The following is a 19,451-nucleotide window of genomic DNA, read 5'->3' as shown; positions in this document are numbered from 1 at the left end:
CACCTAGGGGTGCAGAAAGCAAAAAACATTCATCACAACAGCACAAGTTTAAGTGAATAATATAGAACATATACTTTGGCAGAGCTGCAAAATATAAATGATACACTAAAGCAATGTAAAGTCCCCTTTAAGGGTTGAGAATTTCCCCCCACACCCTAAGGCCTTATTCACGCAGCCGTGTTCGGTCTGTGATATGTATACTCAGAGGCGTAGCTAGGTTCTCCAGCACTTGGGGGGAAATATTCAGTTTGGCGCCCCCCCCCAAAACCTCTTTCCTGACATCTCCTTCCCCCTCGCCATGTTTGTTTTCCCTAACAATCAATGAGGTGTCATTTTTTTCCACATTTTTTTCATGTAACTCGAGCATAAAGCCATTTGTACATTTTACAAGCAATATATTTCTATATACAGCACCAGAACCAAGCTCATTACATATATACAATATCAGAACCAAGCTACTTACATATATACAGCACCAGAACAAAGCTCAGTACATATATACAACACCAGAACCAAGCTCAGTACATATATACTGCTCCAGAAACAAGATCAGTACATATATACAGCACCAGAACCAAGCTCAGTACATATATACAGTGCAAGAACAAAGCGCAGTACATATATACAGTGCCAGAACATAGCTCAGTACATCTATACAACACCAGAACCAAGCTCTGTACATAAATATAGCCCCAGAACCAAGCTCAGCACATAAATACAACACAAGCACGAATACAGCTCAATTTAGTGCAACCCCTGCTGTATAGGTTTGTACTAAATTGTATACAGCTCACAGCATGGCCCAAACAATGATAAGAATATTCTGGGAGTTGCTGTTTCACAAAAAAAAATCATACCACCCATCATCTCGCTGCAGATCATACAGTGACTACAGTACTGATTAGAGGCAGAATAAACATTTACATTAAGTGACTCACCGTTTACGATCTCAGATTCTAGATGTTCTTTTTCTCTTTTTTTCTCCTTCCGGTCAAGACCTCTATGATGACTTTTCCCAGCCACAGCCCATTTCTGAAGTTTGCAACTCAGAAGTCTTCAGCTTCTCACTGTTCAAACATTTCTGTACCTATAAACAAATATAAAGATATCATGGTGCCAGCCACTTAAATATACTTAATTATAATAGCACCATACACTCCACCTCTAATTATAATAGCACCATACACTGTCCCTGATTATAATAGCACCATACACTCCACCTCTAATTATAATAGCACCATGCACCGTGCCCACTGTAGATAGTGACCCCCATAGAGCCCCTTTAGATAGTGTCCCACATACAGCCCCCTGTAGATAGTGTCCCACATATAGCCACCCCTGTAGATAGTGCCCCACATGTAGCCCCCAAGTAGATAGTGCCCCACATATAGCCCCCCTGTAGATAGTGCCCACATATAGCCCCCCTGTAGATAGTGCTCCACATATAGCACACCCCTGTAGATAGTGCCCTACATATATCTCCCCTATAAATAGTGTGTAGCCTACCCCTGTATATAGTGCCTCACATATAGCTCCCCCATAGTGCTCCATATATAGCCTACCCCTGTATATAGCCCCCTGTAGATATAGCCCACCCCTGCATATAGTGTCCAACATATAGCCCACCCCTGTAGATAGTGCCTCACATATAGCTCCCCCTATAGTGCTCCACATATAGCCCACCCCTATATATAGCCCCCCCTGTAGATAGAGCCAACCTCTGTATATAGCCCCCCTGAAGATAGAGCCTGCCCTCTGTAGATAGAGCCCCCTTTGTAGAAAATGTCACTTACATTTTTATTAGGATAAAAAAAAAACATGTTACATACTCACCTTAATCCCGTTCCCGCACCAACCGGAGTCAATGCAGACCTGCTCTCTTCTGACATCTTCACGCCGCTTGCGTTGGTGAAACCAGCTGCCACCACCCCCTCCTGCCGCTTGCGTTGTTGAAAGTCGCTGACTTACAGGGCAAGCCATTCTGCACTGCCAATCAGCGCCTTTCATAGACGCAAGTGGCACGTCTTAATAGCACATCATGGTGCGGGGGTTGATGTATGGAGCCGGCTCACGTGCAGGAACAGCAATCGTGCGGTTACAGAAGCCTGTAAAAATAACAATATACTGCAATACATTGCAATACAAGAACGTGGGGAGTGAAAAACGAGAATAAGAAAGCAAAAAATTGATCAGTCCTGAAAGGGTTAATTCATTTCTAATGAAAAAAAAGTATGACCCCATGTGGGGTATTGCCATACTCGGGAGAAATTGTTTTACAAAAATTGTTTGTTTTTTTCTGCTTTTTCCCTTGTAAAAATTAGAAAATTCAAAATTTTAGTGGAAAAAAATTGTGATATTCATTTTCGCTGCCTAATTCTAATAAATTCTGCAAAAGACCCGTGGGGTCTAAATGCTCACTATACCCCTGGAAAATTCCATGAAGGGTGTTTCCAAAATGGGGTAACTTTGGGGGTTTCCACTGTTTTAGTCTCTCCAGGGCGTTGCAAACGCGACATGGCACCGAAAACCAATCCAGCAAAATCCGTGCTCCAAAATCCAAATGGCGCTCCTTCCCTTCTGAGCCCTGCTGTGGGTCCAATCAGCAGTTTAATACCACATATGGGGTATTGATGTAATCGGGAGACATTGCTTTACAAATGTTGGGGTGCATTTTCTTTGTTATTCCTTGTAAATATTAAAAATTTCTATGTTTTTTCAGAAAAACTGTAGATTTTCATTTTTACAGACTAATTCCAATATATTTAGCGAAAAACATGTGTGATCAAAATGCTAACTATACCCCTAGATAAATTCCTTGAGAGGTGTAGTTTCCAAAATGGGGTCGCTTTTGGGGTGTTTTCACTGTTTTGGCACCACAAGACCTCTTCAAACCTGACAAGGTGCCTAAAATATATTCTAAAAAAAGGAGGCCCAAAATCCTCTAGGTGCTCCTTTGCTTCTGAGGACGGTGTTTCAGTCCATTAGCGCACTAGGGCCACATGTTGGATATTTCTAAAAACGCAAGAATCTGGGCAATAAAATATTGAGTTGCATTTCTCGGGTAGAACCTTCTGTGTTACAAAACAAAATGTATTAGAAATGAATTTTGGCAAAAAAAAAATTATTTGTAAATTTCACCTCTACTTTGCTTTAATTCCTGTGAAACGCCTAAAGGGTTAAACACTTTGTGAATGCTGATTCGAATACCTTGAGGGGTGTAGTTTTCAAAATAGGATGACTTCTGGGGATTTTATAATATATAAGGCCCTCAAAACCACTTCAGAACTTAACTGGTCCCTGAAAAAATGGCCTTTTGAAATTTTCTTTAAAATGAGAAATTGCTGCTAAAGTTCTAAGCTTTGTAACGTCCTAGAAAAATAAAAGAACGTTCAACAAACAATGCAAATATAAAGTAGACATATGGGAAATGTTAACTAGTAACTATTTTGTGTGGTATTGCTATCTGTTTTACAAGCAGATACGTTTAAATTTAGAAAAATTCAAATTTTTGCAAATTTTTTCTACATTTTGGTGTTTTTCAGAAATAAATACCAAAATTATGAACCAAATTTTTTCACTAACATAAAGTACAACATGTCACGAGGAAACAATCTCAGAATCGCTTGGATAGATAAAAGCATTCCGATGTTAGCTTAACATCCATCGTGGGGAAAATGTTTGAGGGGCTATTGAGGAACTATATACAGGATTATGTGACAAAAAATAGTATTATAAGTGACAGCCAACACGGTTTTACTAAGGACAGAAGTTGTCAAACTAACCTGATCTGTTTTTATAAAGAGGTGAGCAGAAGCCTAGACAGAGGGGCCGCTGTGGATATAGTGTTTTTGGACTTTGCAAAGGCATTTGACACTGTCCCTCATAGACGTCTAATGGGTAAATTAAGGACTATAGGTTTAGAAAATATAGTTTGTAATTGGATTGAGAATTGGCTCAAGGACCGTATCCAGAGAGTTGTGGTCAATGATTCCTACTCTGAATGGTCCCCGGTAATAAGTGGTGTACCCCAGGGTTCAGTGTTGGGACCACTATTATTGAACTTATTTATTAATGATATAGAGGATGGGATTAATAGCACTATTTCTATTTTTGCAGATGACACCAAGCTATGTAATATAGTTCAGTCTATGGAAGATGTTCGTGAATTGCAAGCAGATTTAAACAAACTAAGTGTTTGGGCATCCAGTTGGCAAATGAAGTTTAATGTAGATAAATGTAAAGTTATGCATCTGGGTACCAACAACCTGCATGCATCATATGTCCTAGGGGGAGCTACACTGGCGGATTCACTTGTTGAGAAGGATCTGGGTGTACTTGTAAATCATAAACTAAATAACAGCATGCAGTGTCAATCAGCTGCTTCAAAGGCCAGCAGGATATTGTCGTGTATTAAAAGAGGCATGGACTCGCGGGACAGGGATGTAATATTGCCACTTTACAAAGCATTAGTGAGGCCTCATCTAGAATATGCAGTTCAGTTCTGGGCTCCAGTTCATAGAAAGGATGCCCTGGAGTTGGAAAAAATACAGCTAATTAGGGGCATCGAGAATCTAAGTTATGAGGAAAGATTAAAATAATTAAACCTATTTAGCCTTGAAAAAAGACGACTAAGGGGGGACATGATTAATTTATATAAATATATTAATGGCACATACAAAAAATATGGTGAAATCCTGTTCCTCAAAAAACAAAGGGGCACTCCCTCCGTCTGGAGAAAAAAAGGTTCAACCTGCAGAGGCGACAAGCCTTCTTTACTGTAAGAACTGTGAATCTATGGAATAGTCACCGCAGAAGCTGGTCACAGCAGGTACAGTAGATTACTTTAAAAAAGGGTTAGATAATTTCCTAGAACAAAAAAGTATTAGCTCCTATGTGTAGAAATTTTTCCCTTCCCTTTTCCCGTCCCTTGGTTGAACTTGATGGACATGTGTCTTTTTTCAGCCATACTAACTATGTAACTATGTAACTATGTAACTATGTTATTACCACATAAAGTAACACATGTCCCATTTGAAAAAATCGGCTCTGTCCTGAAGGCCAAAACAGGCTGGGTCCTGAAGGGGTTAAGGTAACCGTATTACATACTTTTGTAGGAAAAAGTCTAAATATTCCCTCAACGATGACGTCAACAACTCTGTATAATATATAATCAGACTACCTGGTGGACTTTTTTTTTATTTCTGGAACTTTGGAAGGTAATATATGATCGCTATCCTGTGATGTTTAACATGTAAACTTTACTGTAGAAACTAGTGTCAGGTGGCTGCTGCCAAGGCAAATAAGCTCATGTGGCATCAAAGGGGCATAGAAGAACATGACAAGAACATAGTTCTTCCCCTTTATAAATCACTAGTAAGACTGCACATGAAATATTGTGTACAGTTTTGGGTACCAGTGTACAAAAAAACATAGTAGAACTTGAGTGGGTTTAGAGGCGGGCAACCAAAGTAATAAATGAAATGGGTAGATTACAGTACCCAGAAATTATTAAACTTTGAGTTATTTCGTTTTGAAAAAAAAAAGACGAATTTAGTGTAACCTTATAACTATGTATAAATATACCTGAGGTCAATACAGAGATCTTTCTCATGTTCTATTTCTACACAGGGCTGTAACTATAACAAGGAGGCATCCTCTACATTTAGAGGAGAGAAGTTTTCTACACCAACATCAAACGGGGTTCTTTACTGTAAAAACAGTGAGGCATTACTATTAGATTAAGATTATCAGGTACATTGTTAACAGGTTAATGCAGCAGTCTCATCATATTATATTGTTCAGGGTGTCTGGTCTTTAGTATCGCTGGGTCTTTCAAGACTACATCTTTTAAAACTTCCATTGCAGCCTGGTGGATTAAAAATGGAGGGTGTTTTTTAAAATCTGTAAGTAAGAAGTCATGATTTATAGAGGCAGATACTATAGGGCCCTTTGAAAGACGGAGCCCAGCCTTGATTGGTCCCATCCAGTGGCGGATCCTCATATGGGCGGTTCGGGCGGCCGCCCAGGGCCCATGGCTTCCAGGGGGCCCATGGCCACCCAAACCACACATAAGTTAAAAAAAACTATCCGGGGTACTGCTTTGGCCGCATTCTCGCGGTCATCGTTCCCCTCTGCTGATGAAGGGGGGGGATGTGCAGAGGGAGTCAATTGATGCCAGGGAATGGGGTGGGCAGCACAGCACATCAACTGTAGAGAGCAGACTGTCAGCTAGAATGATGGGCAGGTGCTGGAGTCTCCCTTTGCACTGTCCCATCTGTCTAAACATCCAGCAGCTGCATGATAACGGGAAGACTGCAAGTAGGGGGTGAAGACTGTGGTGACATCACAGTCACATGATCAAGGTCCTGGAGGCTGCCAGAGCACAAGCACTGCAGAGGAAGGGGCTCTGGTAAGTGTGATGTGTATATAGGGAACATAATGTGTGATGTGTATAGTGTAAGTCTATGTAGTGTGTGCGTGTATAGTGAACATAGTGTAAGTCTATATAGTGTGGGCTGTGTGTATAATCTAAGTATATATAGTGTGTATAATCTAAGTCTATATAGTGTGTGGTGTGTGTATAGGGTTTATAGTGTGTTAAATGTAAGTTTATATAGTGTAAGTGTGTGTGTATTTTACATTTATACGTGTATAGTGTATATATTGTATAGTGTGTAAATAGTGGGTGCTGTGTGTATAGTGTAAGTCTATATAGTGTGTGTGTGTGTGTGTGTGCATAGTGTATATAGTGTAAGTCTTTATAGTGTGTGCTGTGTGTATAGAGTTTAAAGTGTGTATAATGTAAGTCTATATAGTGTAAGTGTATGCATGTAGTGTGTGCATATAATGTGTGTGTATATAGTATGTGTATATAGTGTGTGTGTGTGTGGTTTGAATATATAGTGTGTGTTGTTAGCGTGAATTGTATATAGGGTGCTTAGTTTCTAAATTTTTGTGTGTGAAATTGTTTCCCACCCATACAGCCCTCTGCAGTCAAGGGGAGGGGTGTCTGACTGCTTAAAGGGTAACTAAACTTTAAAAAAATAAAATAAAATTGACATGTAATAGTGACATGTCAAAAGTTCTGATCAGTGAGGTCCGGGTACTGTGATCCCACCAATCGCTAAAACAAAGCGGCAGAAGCTCTCAGGTGAGTGCTGTGCCACTTTGTTTCTGAACGTCTTTCCTCTGATAGACGAGAAAGCAGTGTACGGACTCAATAGAAAGTCTATAAGTCCATACACCACTCCGAGGAAAGACTATCGGAAATAAAGTGGAATAGCGCTCACCCGAGCACTTCTGCCGCTTTGTTTTAGTGATCGGTGGGGGTCTCAGTGCTCGGACCCACATCTATCAAAACTTCTGACATATCACTATGGCACACCAAAAGTTTTTTTAAAGTTTAGTTACCCCTTTGGGACTGAATTTACTAGTCTGAGTTAATGCATGGGCCTGTGGTCTTAATTTGCTTAGGGTTTTTTTCTGGGGTATAAAACAATTTAGTGTGTTTAGTGTCTGAATTTTTGTGTTGCTATAGAAGCTAAAACTGGCTGCAGAATCGAGGGGCAAAGATTTCTCATTAGGAAACTCTGCAGTCATCAGGAGAAGTCGCCATAACGGTCTGTGTCAGATGGAGAAGAGAAGAAAAGAGAACAACTCCCATCAGAGAAGAAATCACTTGTGAGTCAATGGATTTATAGAGCTGTCCCCTCTCCTGACATGTCCATTATAGGAAATCCTTGTATTCTATAAAAAGGTCTTTGCGTACCCAGGACTAATAGACAGACAAATGTGAGTTACCATTCCCATTGTCAAGAGGATGTGTGATACACAGTCTGATACTGTCAGCTATGGTTGGAGACTGTCAGTATGTAGGGACACTTCCCTTTGACAAGGGGAATCGTAACACCCATTTGTCAATGCTCACACAGAAACGTGGTGTTTAATATAGACACGGCGTGGCAGGACGGTGGTGGAGAGGGGGGCCCAAGCTTGTGGAACAGCCCAGGGCCTATGGTCTACTTAATCCGCCACTGGTCCCATCCCCTTTGCTTTCGGGTGGTTAGATCATGTTCAGAACTCCCCTCTATAGAAGAACTACAAGGTTAGCAAACAAGAGGATGGCCTATTATAATCTTTCTTAGGGACCCCTCTCTTCTATGAAGGCCACTGTTTATTGGTACTAGCTTAAATATAGCTTAGGCCTGACTCTATATATCAACAAAGCATAAAATGGTACCATTTAACATAATTCCTTTTTTAAAGATGACTGATCTGCACAAAGTAATTCATTAGTTATTCCCTGTAAATGTAATAAAACTTCAAAGACACCAGGCTCAGGATGTATCTAACCATGTAGCTATAGGAGCCAGAGGAAAACTGTGCCAGGGTGTAGCGGTCGTGGACCACCAGCTTCTCTCACCATTTGGCCGTACTGCTCCACAGTGTTTGCTAAGGTGCCTGTAAAATGTTCCCTAACCAATACCCAGATCACCCTGGACTATAAAAACGGCTCTGCCCTTCCACTCCTTACTCTGACCTTTCTGGATGACGCGGCACCGGAAGTGCATAGTCTGACATCTCCATACCCTACGTATGTCGCCCTATAGAGGCTGCCCTGTTTTTCTATCTGCATTTTTAGTTTCCCACACATGATTGGACAATGGCTACTTAAATACTCTGCTTCCGCTGGAGAGACGAAGGCATTCTGCCGAAACGCTTGTCGGGCTGGTGTCTCTGCAGTGCAGGAGCTTTAACATGGGTAAGTGACTGTGATTCTAATAGTCTACTACTATGAGTCAAGCTGTGCTTACAATTCATATACTGTATATCTATCTGCTCTTTGTTTTAAACATTAGGGCTCTGACATTATCACATGCATGGGCTGTTTATGCCCATAGAAAACAGCATATATTGGGTGATCACTAGTCCTGTACAACCAACATCCATCTTATATATATTTGATTCATGCCCAGTTACCTCCTGCCTCGTAGGACACCTAGATTCTGCATTGAATGTTTAATTTTTTAAACTGTATTGTTGCATATATGTAAAAAATAAAGATTTTGTACTTTTTCATAAAATAATTGTGTTAATTGACCTTTCCTGTAGGCTACATTATACATGCAATAGGTCAATGCACCAAGTTCATACTTGGTTATACGTCTAATCTTTTGTTTGAACGGTTAGTCAAAAAATATTTGTTCCTGAATGTACCAATTGGTGGTACCTTCCACTCCTTAGCCTTGTTGTGTCTACCCATGTTCATTAAGCAAATGGTCCCTTAGTTGTATCCTGTTCCCAGTGTTCCCGTATCCTGTTTCCTGTATCCAGTAATCGTGTTTGTTCCTGAGCTAAGTCTAGAGTTGGAGTCGAGTTCATCCTTTGTGCCATGTGTCACCTGCCACGCCATGTGTCGTTTGTGCCAAGTGTCGTCTGTGCCAATTGTCATCGGTGCCAATTGTCTGCTACACCACGTGTCTGCTTCATCTACTGTCTGCCAAGCCGAGTGTTTGCAAAACTATTTATCCAGGTACTCTTGTCCTAGAGACTGTTACTGACTGTTGTTTGTTCAGCTACTACTTTGCTACGGCGGAGCGGCCTAGTGGGTCCACATACCCCACAGCCGTGACGCAGAGTCTCTTGCCCTATTCATTGTTGAGTATTTATCCTCTCTTCTCTAGACACTAGCAATGCATTCCATTCATAGTATACTTTAAGGTAACCAAGAACTACAGTACCTCCTGCTGAATCCCAGTACATACTCAGTTTTATTGAAGCAGCAGTATCATCAGACAATACTGCCCTATATCAGTGATATCACAAGTGGGTTTCAGCCATTAAGCTGCTGTGACATCACGACTATGTTTCCGCCAATTGCAGTGACATCACAAATGGGTTTCCATCTGGTCACCTAATGTAACATCACGTTTGTTTTGGTCAGGAATGCTACTGTGACATCACAAGTGTGTTTCAGTCAGGAAAGCAACTATGACATCACATGTGTGTTTCAGACAGGTAAGCTACTGTGACATCACGTGTTGTTTCAGTAAGGTAATGTTATGTTATGGAAATGCAAGTGGAGCGATACCTCAAGAGGGCTTGAGAAAGCGTTGTAAGCGAAACGGCTGTTGCCTGACACTGTCTTCGTCTTTCCCCCACACCTTTTTAAAAGCATTAAAGAATTTTCTACATCAGACCGGGTGAGTGCTGCTTTTTTCTCTCTACTTGAATTGTGGAGCGATACCTCAAGGCTGCTAAAGTCTAACGGGAGGGAGCGTGCACATAAACCCGCAACCTCAAATCCATAACCACTCTGATCTACAGAGTCTAAGGCTACTCTAAGGTGTTCGCCAGAGCCGGCCGCAAGGTGGGATGAACTTTGCTGTTTAGAACCCAGCTTGTCTTAACAAAGTGTAGTTTTGGATAATAGGTGCAATGCAGACAAACCTGAGCTGGAAACCAGACAGCCAGTAGGTTAATTGAAAGTCCAGAAATGGAGTAGAGGTAATCAGACAAGCCACGGTCAAAACCAGCCGGGAGCGGATAATCAGAATCAGTAAGCGAAGGGTTAATGAGAGCCAAGCCAAGGTCAGTAATCCAGAAATCAGAAGTACAGCAGCAGTCAGGTGCTTGATCAGAAACCAGGAGATAGGAAAATTCACAGGCAAAGACAGGTGGGAAAAGACAGGTATAAATACAACCCCACAGCTGATTGGCAGAAGGAGAGAGGAGAGAGATAGGCTCAAGGTAAAAGAAGAACCGTCCAGAAGCTAGACAGGTTGTCATAGCGACCTTGAGGGAACAGGTGTTTTCCTAACAGGTAAGCTGCTGTGACATCACAAGTGAGTTAGTCAGGTAACTTGTTGTGACATCATAAGTATTTTTCAGTCATTAAGCTGCTGTGACATCACAACTATGTTTTCAACAGTTACTGGCGGTAACATCACAAATGGGTTTCCCTCTGCTAACCTATTGTAGCATCACAATTTTGTTTTGGTTAGGTATGCTAATGACATCACAAGTGTGTTTCAGTCAGGTAAGCAGCTATGACATCATGTGCTGTTTCAGTCAGGTAAGCTGCTGTGACATCACACCTCTGTTGATGGTTTCCACCACTGCATTAGCATAAAGTAGGGGACGGGTGAAAGGGATTTTGACTGCAGAGGTAAACTACACACGGTTTGTTAGTAATTTGTAGCCATGGGGACACATAGGGCTGCATAGGAGCTGCATACACAAAATGGTAGGAGATTTGTAATTCAGTCAGTTATTATTTTTGCATATTAGGATTTACCCGTTCATCCATTCATGCACCCCATGTACCTTGTAGTCATTATCATGTATTCATGCTTTAAACTTATGTGTCTTGTCTTCTCCTATTTCATTTGTGTATTTCAATATTCAGACAAGGAAATGATATATATATATTTTCTTCTGACAAGATGATTGAATATAATGCTGTAAAAATATATTTCTCTTGACTATACAAATTATTACTCCAACTGTTTATCCTCCGGTATCTGGGTCACTGCACAAATAAACACAGGGACAGAATTGTACAAAACAACATTTATTTTATCACTTTTAATTTGTAAATTGCCGTCATTTTGTAAAATTGAATGTCAGACGGCCGGGTGTATCACACATCACATTCCCACAGGACACAGAAGATGTTATTCTGTCCACATCTGTGGGAGATTTTATTGTATTTAATTTAATTGAGCTTTTCTGATCCATTATTCCTTATAATACACACTTCAGCTGCTGAAGAACCTCTTTTTAAAAGAAAGTGGAAATTTCTGTCATTAAGTGAATTTAACACCCTCAGATGTTTCATAAAGAAGGCAACAGCAGCTGAGGTATGTTTTTTAATGTTCAGCCGCAGCTGAGGTCTGTATTTTGTTGTGGGTTTTCCCCATTGAATTCAATGGGGATCCAAAACCTGCAACAAACAGTCAAGTGTTGCGACTTTTACGGCAGAAAAAACCCTGATATTTAAGGGTATGTTCACACGCAGTAGCAAAATACATCTGAAATTACAGAGCTGTTTTTGCCTGAAAACAGCTCCTGATTTTCAGACGTTTTTGTAACTACTCACGTATCTTGCGGCGTATTTTTACGGACGTTATTGGAGCTGTTTTTCAATGGAGTCCATGAAAAATGGCTCCAAAAACGTCCCAAGAAGTGACATGCACTTTTTTGACGCGAGCGTCTTTTTACGCGCCATCTTTTGACAGCGACGCGTAAAATTACACCTCATGGGAACAGAACATCGTAAAACCCATTGAAAGCAATGGGCAGATGTTTGCAGGCGTAATGGAGCCGTTTGTTCAGGCATAATTCGAGACGTAAAATGCCCGAATTACGTCTGAAAACAGTGCGTGTGAACATACCCTAACTCTGACATTCTGCAGGCTGGCCTCCTGGGATGACGTTTTATCCCATGTGACTGCTGCTGCAGCCAATCACAGGATGAAACGTCATCCCAGGAGGCCAGCAGGCTGGCTAATGCTGCAGTTTTCTGCAGTGGAAATTTTGAGGTGAAAAACCGCACCACAATTTGGTGCGTTTTTTCACCCGGAATTCCTTGTGGCCACTGGGGCAGATACACTGTGTACCTTAATGCAGCGTATCCGCCGCGTGTGAACATACACTAAAGGTATGTTCACACGGCAGCGTCCGTAACGGTCGAAATGACGGGGCTGTTTCCAGGAGAAAACAGCCCCGTCATTTCAGCCGTAACGGCATGTGCAGGCGCTTGAACGCCGCGTCCATTACGGACGTAACTGGAGCTGGTTTTCCATGGAGTCCATGGAAAACGGCTCCATTTACGTCTGAAGAAGTGACATGACACTTCTTTGGCGCGGGCGTCTTTTTACGCGCCGTCTTTTGACAGCGACGCGTAAATATACGCCTCGTGTGAACAGACAAACGTCAGCCCATTGCTTTCAATGGGCAGATGTTTGCCAACGCTATCGAGGCGCATTTTCGGACGTAATTCGAGGCGTAAAACGCCCGAATTACGTCCGTAAATAAGCCGTGTGAACATAAATTTGTCCAGAGGAGATGTAATGGCAGGAAGGAGGAGAAGGGAAAGTGAGCCCTAATCTACCCACCGCCCTGTCCCTGCCTACTTGCAACGACCCGCCCTAGGCGACGGGGTACAACTGGGCCGCGGTCACTACGCTGTCTAAGTGCACGGGAGAACAAACAGGGAACACGCAAGGGAAGGGACAGTAGCCCACGGAACGCCGCGAGGAAACGGAGCGGTGAATGAATAGTCAGGACCAGGATGAAGTGGAGTATACCAACGTGAGCACGGAGAAGGAAGCAAGCCAGGGGCAAAGCGAAGCAGGTTAAGCGGAACTGCAGCAAGGCAGAAGCACGGCAGAAGCAGGCTGGAGCAAGCAGCAGTGGGGCCAGGAATCCAGAAGAATTACAAGCACTGAGGAAGAGAACACGGCAGGTAATAAAGGACAGGGGGCGGAGCTAACTCCGACTGACCAGGCCGCGATAGGCTCTCCCACTCCTGAGCCTGCCACCCTGGTTGGTGGGAGACGGTGTCAGTCTAACAGGTCTGGCCTCAGGTGTGGATTGATTAATCCCAGGAGTATACCTAGACGTAGTACCTGGCAGATCCCTAACAGGAGAATGTCAGGATCTAGTAAGGATAGAATGACTAAGTAAACTGAGGAGCTAGGCAAATGTAGAGTGGAGGAAGACAAATTAGGAAGCCAGGGGGATGGGGGAGGGAGTATGCACCAAAGCTACATAATATTTGAGTTGTAATTTTTAATGGCACCATATATTGTACCACATAATGTATTGAGAAACTTACATTGTGTTCACGGTGCCTTAAAAATTACACGCGGGTGATTACGGCGATACCAAATTTTATTACATTTTTTATGTTTTGCTACTTTTACAAAATAAAACCAATTTGTTTAAAAAAAATGTTTTGTGTCACCATATTCTGAAACCAATAACTTTTTTATTTTTCCGTTGATAGAGCAGTGTGAGCGGGGCGAGCTGTAGTTTTTATTGGTACCATTTAGGGTACATACAATTTTTTGATCACTTTTTATTTAATTGTTTTGGGAAGCGAGGTGACCAAAAAAAACTGTCATTTTGGCATTGTGAATTTTCTATTCCTACGGCGTTCCCCTGCGGGTTAAATAACATGATACTTTAATAGTTCCGGATTTTACAGATGCTGCAATACCAATTATATTTATTTTTATTGCTTCCATTTTTATGTGAAAATGGGTAAAAGGGTTTTTATTTTACTTTTATTTTTAGTTTTTTAAAGTTTTATAAATTGTATCAAGTATTTTTGTCTTTTTTTGTTTTTAGTCCTATTCGAGGGGCTTTACTATGCTGGATGGCTCATGTAAAACACTGCAATACATAAGTATAGCCTTTGTCTGTAATCTCCTATTAAGCCCGGCCTCTGGCAGGGCATAATAGTTGGGCACAGAAGGTAGACCAGGAGGCCATCACCAGGCCTCTGGCTGCCATAGCAAATGCTTGGCACCCTGTGATTTGGTCGCGTAGGGAGGGGGGCAAATGTGCCCCCTCTCTCTGTCTGACCTTTCAGATGCTGCAATCACTATTAACAGCAGTAAAAGAGTGACAACAGTATTTACACTATGTATTTTAATTAATTTTCTTTGGTTGAATGAAAAAAATTCTCCTTGTACATAAAAGCAAATAAACAAGCTCCCTGACATGGTTGACCTTCAGGTCATGTTATTCTCGGTGCTCAGTCATGTGTCAGTGAAAGCCTCTTAGTTCACCCTGGGCTTTCTTTGTAGGGCTTGTCATTAAGTGCCAGGAAATGTCTAGCCGAGAGGGCAATAGGATTTAGGTAATCCCTCAATGTCATTGTAATAGAAGAGGCCCCAGATTGCCACACATATTGTAGATGACGATCTCTCCACCGACGGCACCTAACATTGTGATGGATAGTGAGTTATACACTTTAGGAGGGGTAGGTCTGTTCATATAAATAGTGAACAAATACGTTGGACATATTGTGAACTTTTAGTAATATTTTTCATGGGGAATAAAATATTTTCTGTGATTGAAGAATTGTAAAAAAATATATAATAATAATATTTTGACGGCGGCGCGTAAAAAAAAAAAGCCTGCCTGCACAGAACACCGTAAGACCCATTGAATTCAGTGGGCAGATGTTTGCAGACGGTTTGGAGACACAATTCGAGGCGTAAAACACCTTAATTAGGTCCGTAAATAGGGAGTGTGAACATACCCTTACCATTCTCTTTGTCAAAAGAGCGTAACGCTCCACACTCTTTCACTGTCAGCACCAATTGGACAGTGTCAGCCTGTGAAAGGACACACCCCCAACTGGTAACACCCAGTTTTTAATTCATCCATAAATTTCTAGGAGGAATAACAGAGGAATGGCACAAGACAGAAAAAATGCTTCAGTATTGTTATACTATTAGAAATACAAGTACTTACTAAAACTGACAAGGGAGATGACAGTTCCTCTTAAAGGAGGCAGCTAATTTTGGTGTTAAAGGGTTGTCACATCAGGACAATCCCCTTGGGTTCTGCAGCTCCCCCGATGACCTGATCGCTGGTGGTCTGGTTTATTTTTTTTTCTAGAGTGAGAGCCCCCTATAAAGAGGGATTGTCCTGATGGGATAATTTCTATGAAGACCAGAAGACCTTGGTTTTTTTTTTACCCTTGACATTCTGGCAGTCATAACTTTTGAATTTGTTTGTCAACTTTGCAGTTGGAAATGTTTATTATGGAGGAGCAAAAAGAGATTGTTTTTACCAATTATCATAAATCCCAGGTTAAAATGATTGTATAAAAATAATATTGGTTGTCATATGATGTATATTTCATAAAAGAAAGCCATGTTTGTTGTATATTTTACAGATTTTTTTGATTTTTTTATTTCCATTTTTATTAAATTTAAATGTATTAATTCATTATTTTGTACTTTTTTTTTAATTATCATAATTTTTACATTATAATGTACTGTCATATATCTTTTTTTTATTTTTTTTAATAAATATTTTATTGTTACCATCTATACAAAAGATAATACATTTTTTCATATTACATATATCATTTAGAACTCGATAAATCTCGAGACGCATTGTATCATTTCAACCGTGTCTTCGCTTTTTATTTTAACCCTTAACCCTCCCTCCCCAATATATCAACCTTGCTTTTGTCTTATGTCCTCTCTTCATATTCAAACTCCTTAAATGTTATATTAATTTCTTCTTGTGAGAAGAATAAAGTAGTATTTTTTTTAACCTCTTATTAACGGTTATCTTCCCTCCCCCATTCCTTTGTATACATACTGTTTTTATATTCCAATATTAACAGTCTCCTCACTATGGTTCTAACATGTGTATATGTTGGTGGGGATATGTGGATCCAGTGGTCTAAAATAGTTTTCTTTGCAGCCATCAACATAAGGTGTACACCGTAGTCCCTAAATAAATTGTTATCCCTTAATATCTACGTTATTATCTGAGTGCAAAATATGCGACAATATATCTTTCCATGGATATTAATACCCCGTTAAGATCATTTATTTTATCAGTTACTTCTTTCTAAAAACTTTGTATTCTCGGGAAAACCAGAGTCCATGGAGTAAATCAGCTTTCTCTTTATAACATTTTTTGGACATTTCTGTTCATATCCCTGGATATATTGCTGCAAGCGTTTATCAAAAGCATAAATAGTCTGATGAATTATTCTCCAATACATCTCTCTCCAATTCTCAGAGATTTCTCTATTTACCTTTTGTTATGACCGGGCCATTTTGCGCGTTAATGACCAGGGATTATTTTTTGTTTTTTCACGGTCGCATTCCAACAGTCGTAACTTTTTTTTAAATTTTGTCGACATAGCCGTATAAGGGCTTGTTTTTTGCGGGACGAGTTGTATTTTACAATTGCACCGTTTTTGGATGCATATAATATATCGATTAACTTTTATTAACTTTATTTTAGGAGAGAATTGAAAATAAGCAGCTATTCCAGCATTGATTTTCACGTTATAAATTTACGCTGTTTACTATGCAGTGTAAATAACATGTTAACTTTATTCTACGGGTCGGCACGATTACGGTGATACCAAATATGTAAAGGTTTTATATGTTTTCCTACGTCAGCACAATAACAACCCTTTTAGTAAAAATTACTTGCTTTTGCATCGCCGCATTCCAAGAGCTGCAACTTTAACTTTATTTTTCCATCAATGTGGCCGTATGTGGGCTTGATTTTTTGCGGGGCAAGGTGTAGTTTTCATTAGTAATATTATGGGGTACATGGGACTTATTGATTAACTTTTATTTTATTTTTTTATGAGGGGAATAGGAAAAAAAAATAATTTTGCCATTGTTTTTTTTTTTTTTTTTGGATGCCATTGCAGGAGGAGGGGAGAGGAGGGGGGTACCTCCTGGCAGGTAATTTGCATATACATGCATATGGGCAATTCTAATTATGTTTTAATAGTATTCTAACTGATTTCTCCGCTTCGTTAATGAATAACCCTTGGCTGGCATCTAACAGCTGTTGCTTTTGCCGACTTTTATCCATTTCTTGCCATAGCCTCTTGTCAGCATTGTGACTGGGGGTGTGGTACAGGGCTACTCCCTGATCGGCAACACCGTAAGCAACAAGAGTGGTGAACGAGCCGAGTCAAACCAGGAGTGCACGAGGTACCAAACGCAGAGCAGGAGAGTAGTCAGAAAGCCAGGGTCAGTATGGAGCAGGATCAAATGGATAGAAGCTGTAGCTGGGCCAGGAAACCACACGAGAAGAATCACAAGCAAAGGAGGAACAGGAAAGGCAGGTATAAATAGACAGAGGGCGGGAGCTAGCTCCGTCTGGCCAGGCTGCGATAGGCTCTCCCACTCCTAAGCCTGCCATCCTGAGTGGTGGAAGATGGAGTCAGTCTCAGAGACATAGACTCAGGTGCAGACTGATTACCTATGGGAGTATCCACAGAAGTTGTGCCTGGCAGATCCTTTACAAATCGCTGGGCAGTTTTTTAGCATTTACTTAGCGCTGTGCGCTTCAAATTTCTCCCTCCGTCCTGACACATTTATATAATGTTTTATTTTTAAAGAGTTTATTTTATTATGTATCCTCATATATATTAATTTTGGTATGTAATGTTCACTATGTGGGTTGCACAGCAGGAGGGGATCACTGCCTGTGCCACTCGTTTATTTTTAAATTGTATTTCTAATTGCAGACATCTGTTTGGTTGTTCTAACTGCCATTCATGACGTCATTAGGTCTTTTTTGGCGTTTTTTTAATGTTTATAAACTACATTGTCTTGATGTTATGTGTAAATGGTCTAATGAAGACACCGGTTCAGTGTCGAAATGCGTCACCCTTTTAAAAACTACAACCACGCTTAACGAGATTGATGACCTCTTTCCTCTTGATGAAGGAGCGCTAATTGACTTCCCAATTTTCCTGTATCTGATATATATCACTAAATACACAGATAATTGCTAAAGCAAATGTGACTATGCCCTAACAATTGTCAAAATGGAAAAAAACAAATATAGAATGCCATGCAATTATGTCAAACAATCACAGAGGGGGGTTTTCACACTGTGTCCCTTAATCAGGATTTGATCATTAAGAACAAGAGGTAAACCCCTTCCCATCCTGCTCCATAAAAGTAGGACACTAATAGTTAAGTACTGGCTCCCTCTGAGTTTGTGCCCACACGATCCCAACCAATCAGATCCCAGCCTTTCAACTCTTGTGATAACGTGATCAAGAACGATCACGGTATCACAATGGCTGAGGGGTAGGGGGTTTGTCTCTCTTCACAGTGATCCTTGACAGGGCTGACGAATATATGGGACAGCCCTGGACCTAACAAAGGCCCCCAGGGGTGTCCAGTGTGAGTCCCTAAACTACACCATAACAGCTGTTCATTTTACATTTCCTATGCATAATAATAAAAAAACTTAAATAATAAGTACAAATTATTGAGAGAAGAATATAAAAATACATTTTAATAAAATAATTTGTTAAAAAAAAAATCTAGACAATTATTTTGAATAAAAACAGGTTTTATTTAATAAAAGTCATGAAACATACAAGATACACATACAGATGTAGCCAAGTATATCTTATAACTTGCATTAGCATGATATCACACTACAAAAAGTCATTGAAAAAGTTAAAGTTTCTTGCCACTATGTACAGTATATGATGCGTTGAGTCAAGATAAAGATGGCTACATCTGTGTTAGGTTTCCCCTTACAACCTGTCAAATAAATTGTAAACATAATTTGGATGTTTGGAAAAATAGAATGGCGGAATGGAACATTTTACTTTTTGAAATGAAATTCTAACTTTTTATATACCAAAAAAAATGATAAAATAAAAAATGACACCCTATAAAAGGTTATGGCTCTCCAAATGA

This window comes from Rhinoderma darwinii, chromosome 5, assembly GCF_050947455.1.
Source record: "Rhinoderma darwinii isolate aRhiDar2 chromosome 5, aRhiDar2.hap1, whole genome shotgun sequence".
In the NCBI taxonomy this organism is placed as follows: domain Eukaryota; kingdom Metazoa; phylum Chordata; class Amphibia; order Anura; family Rhinodermatidae; genus Rhinoderma; species Rhinoderma darwinii.
Note: the sequence above shows the minus strand (reverse complement) of the source record.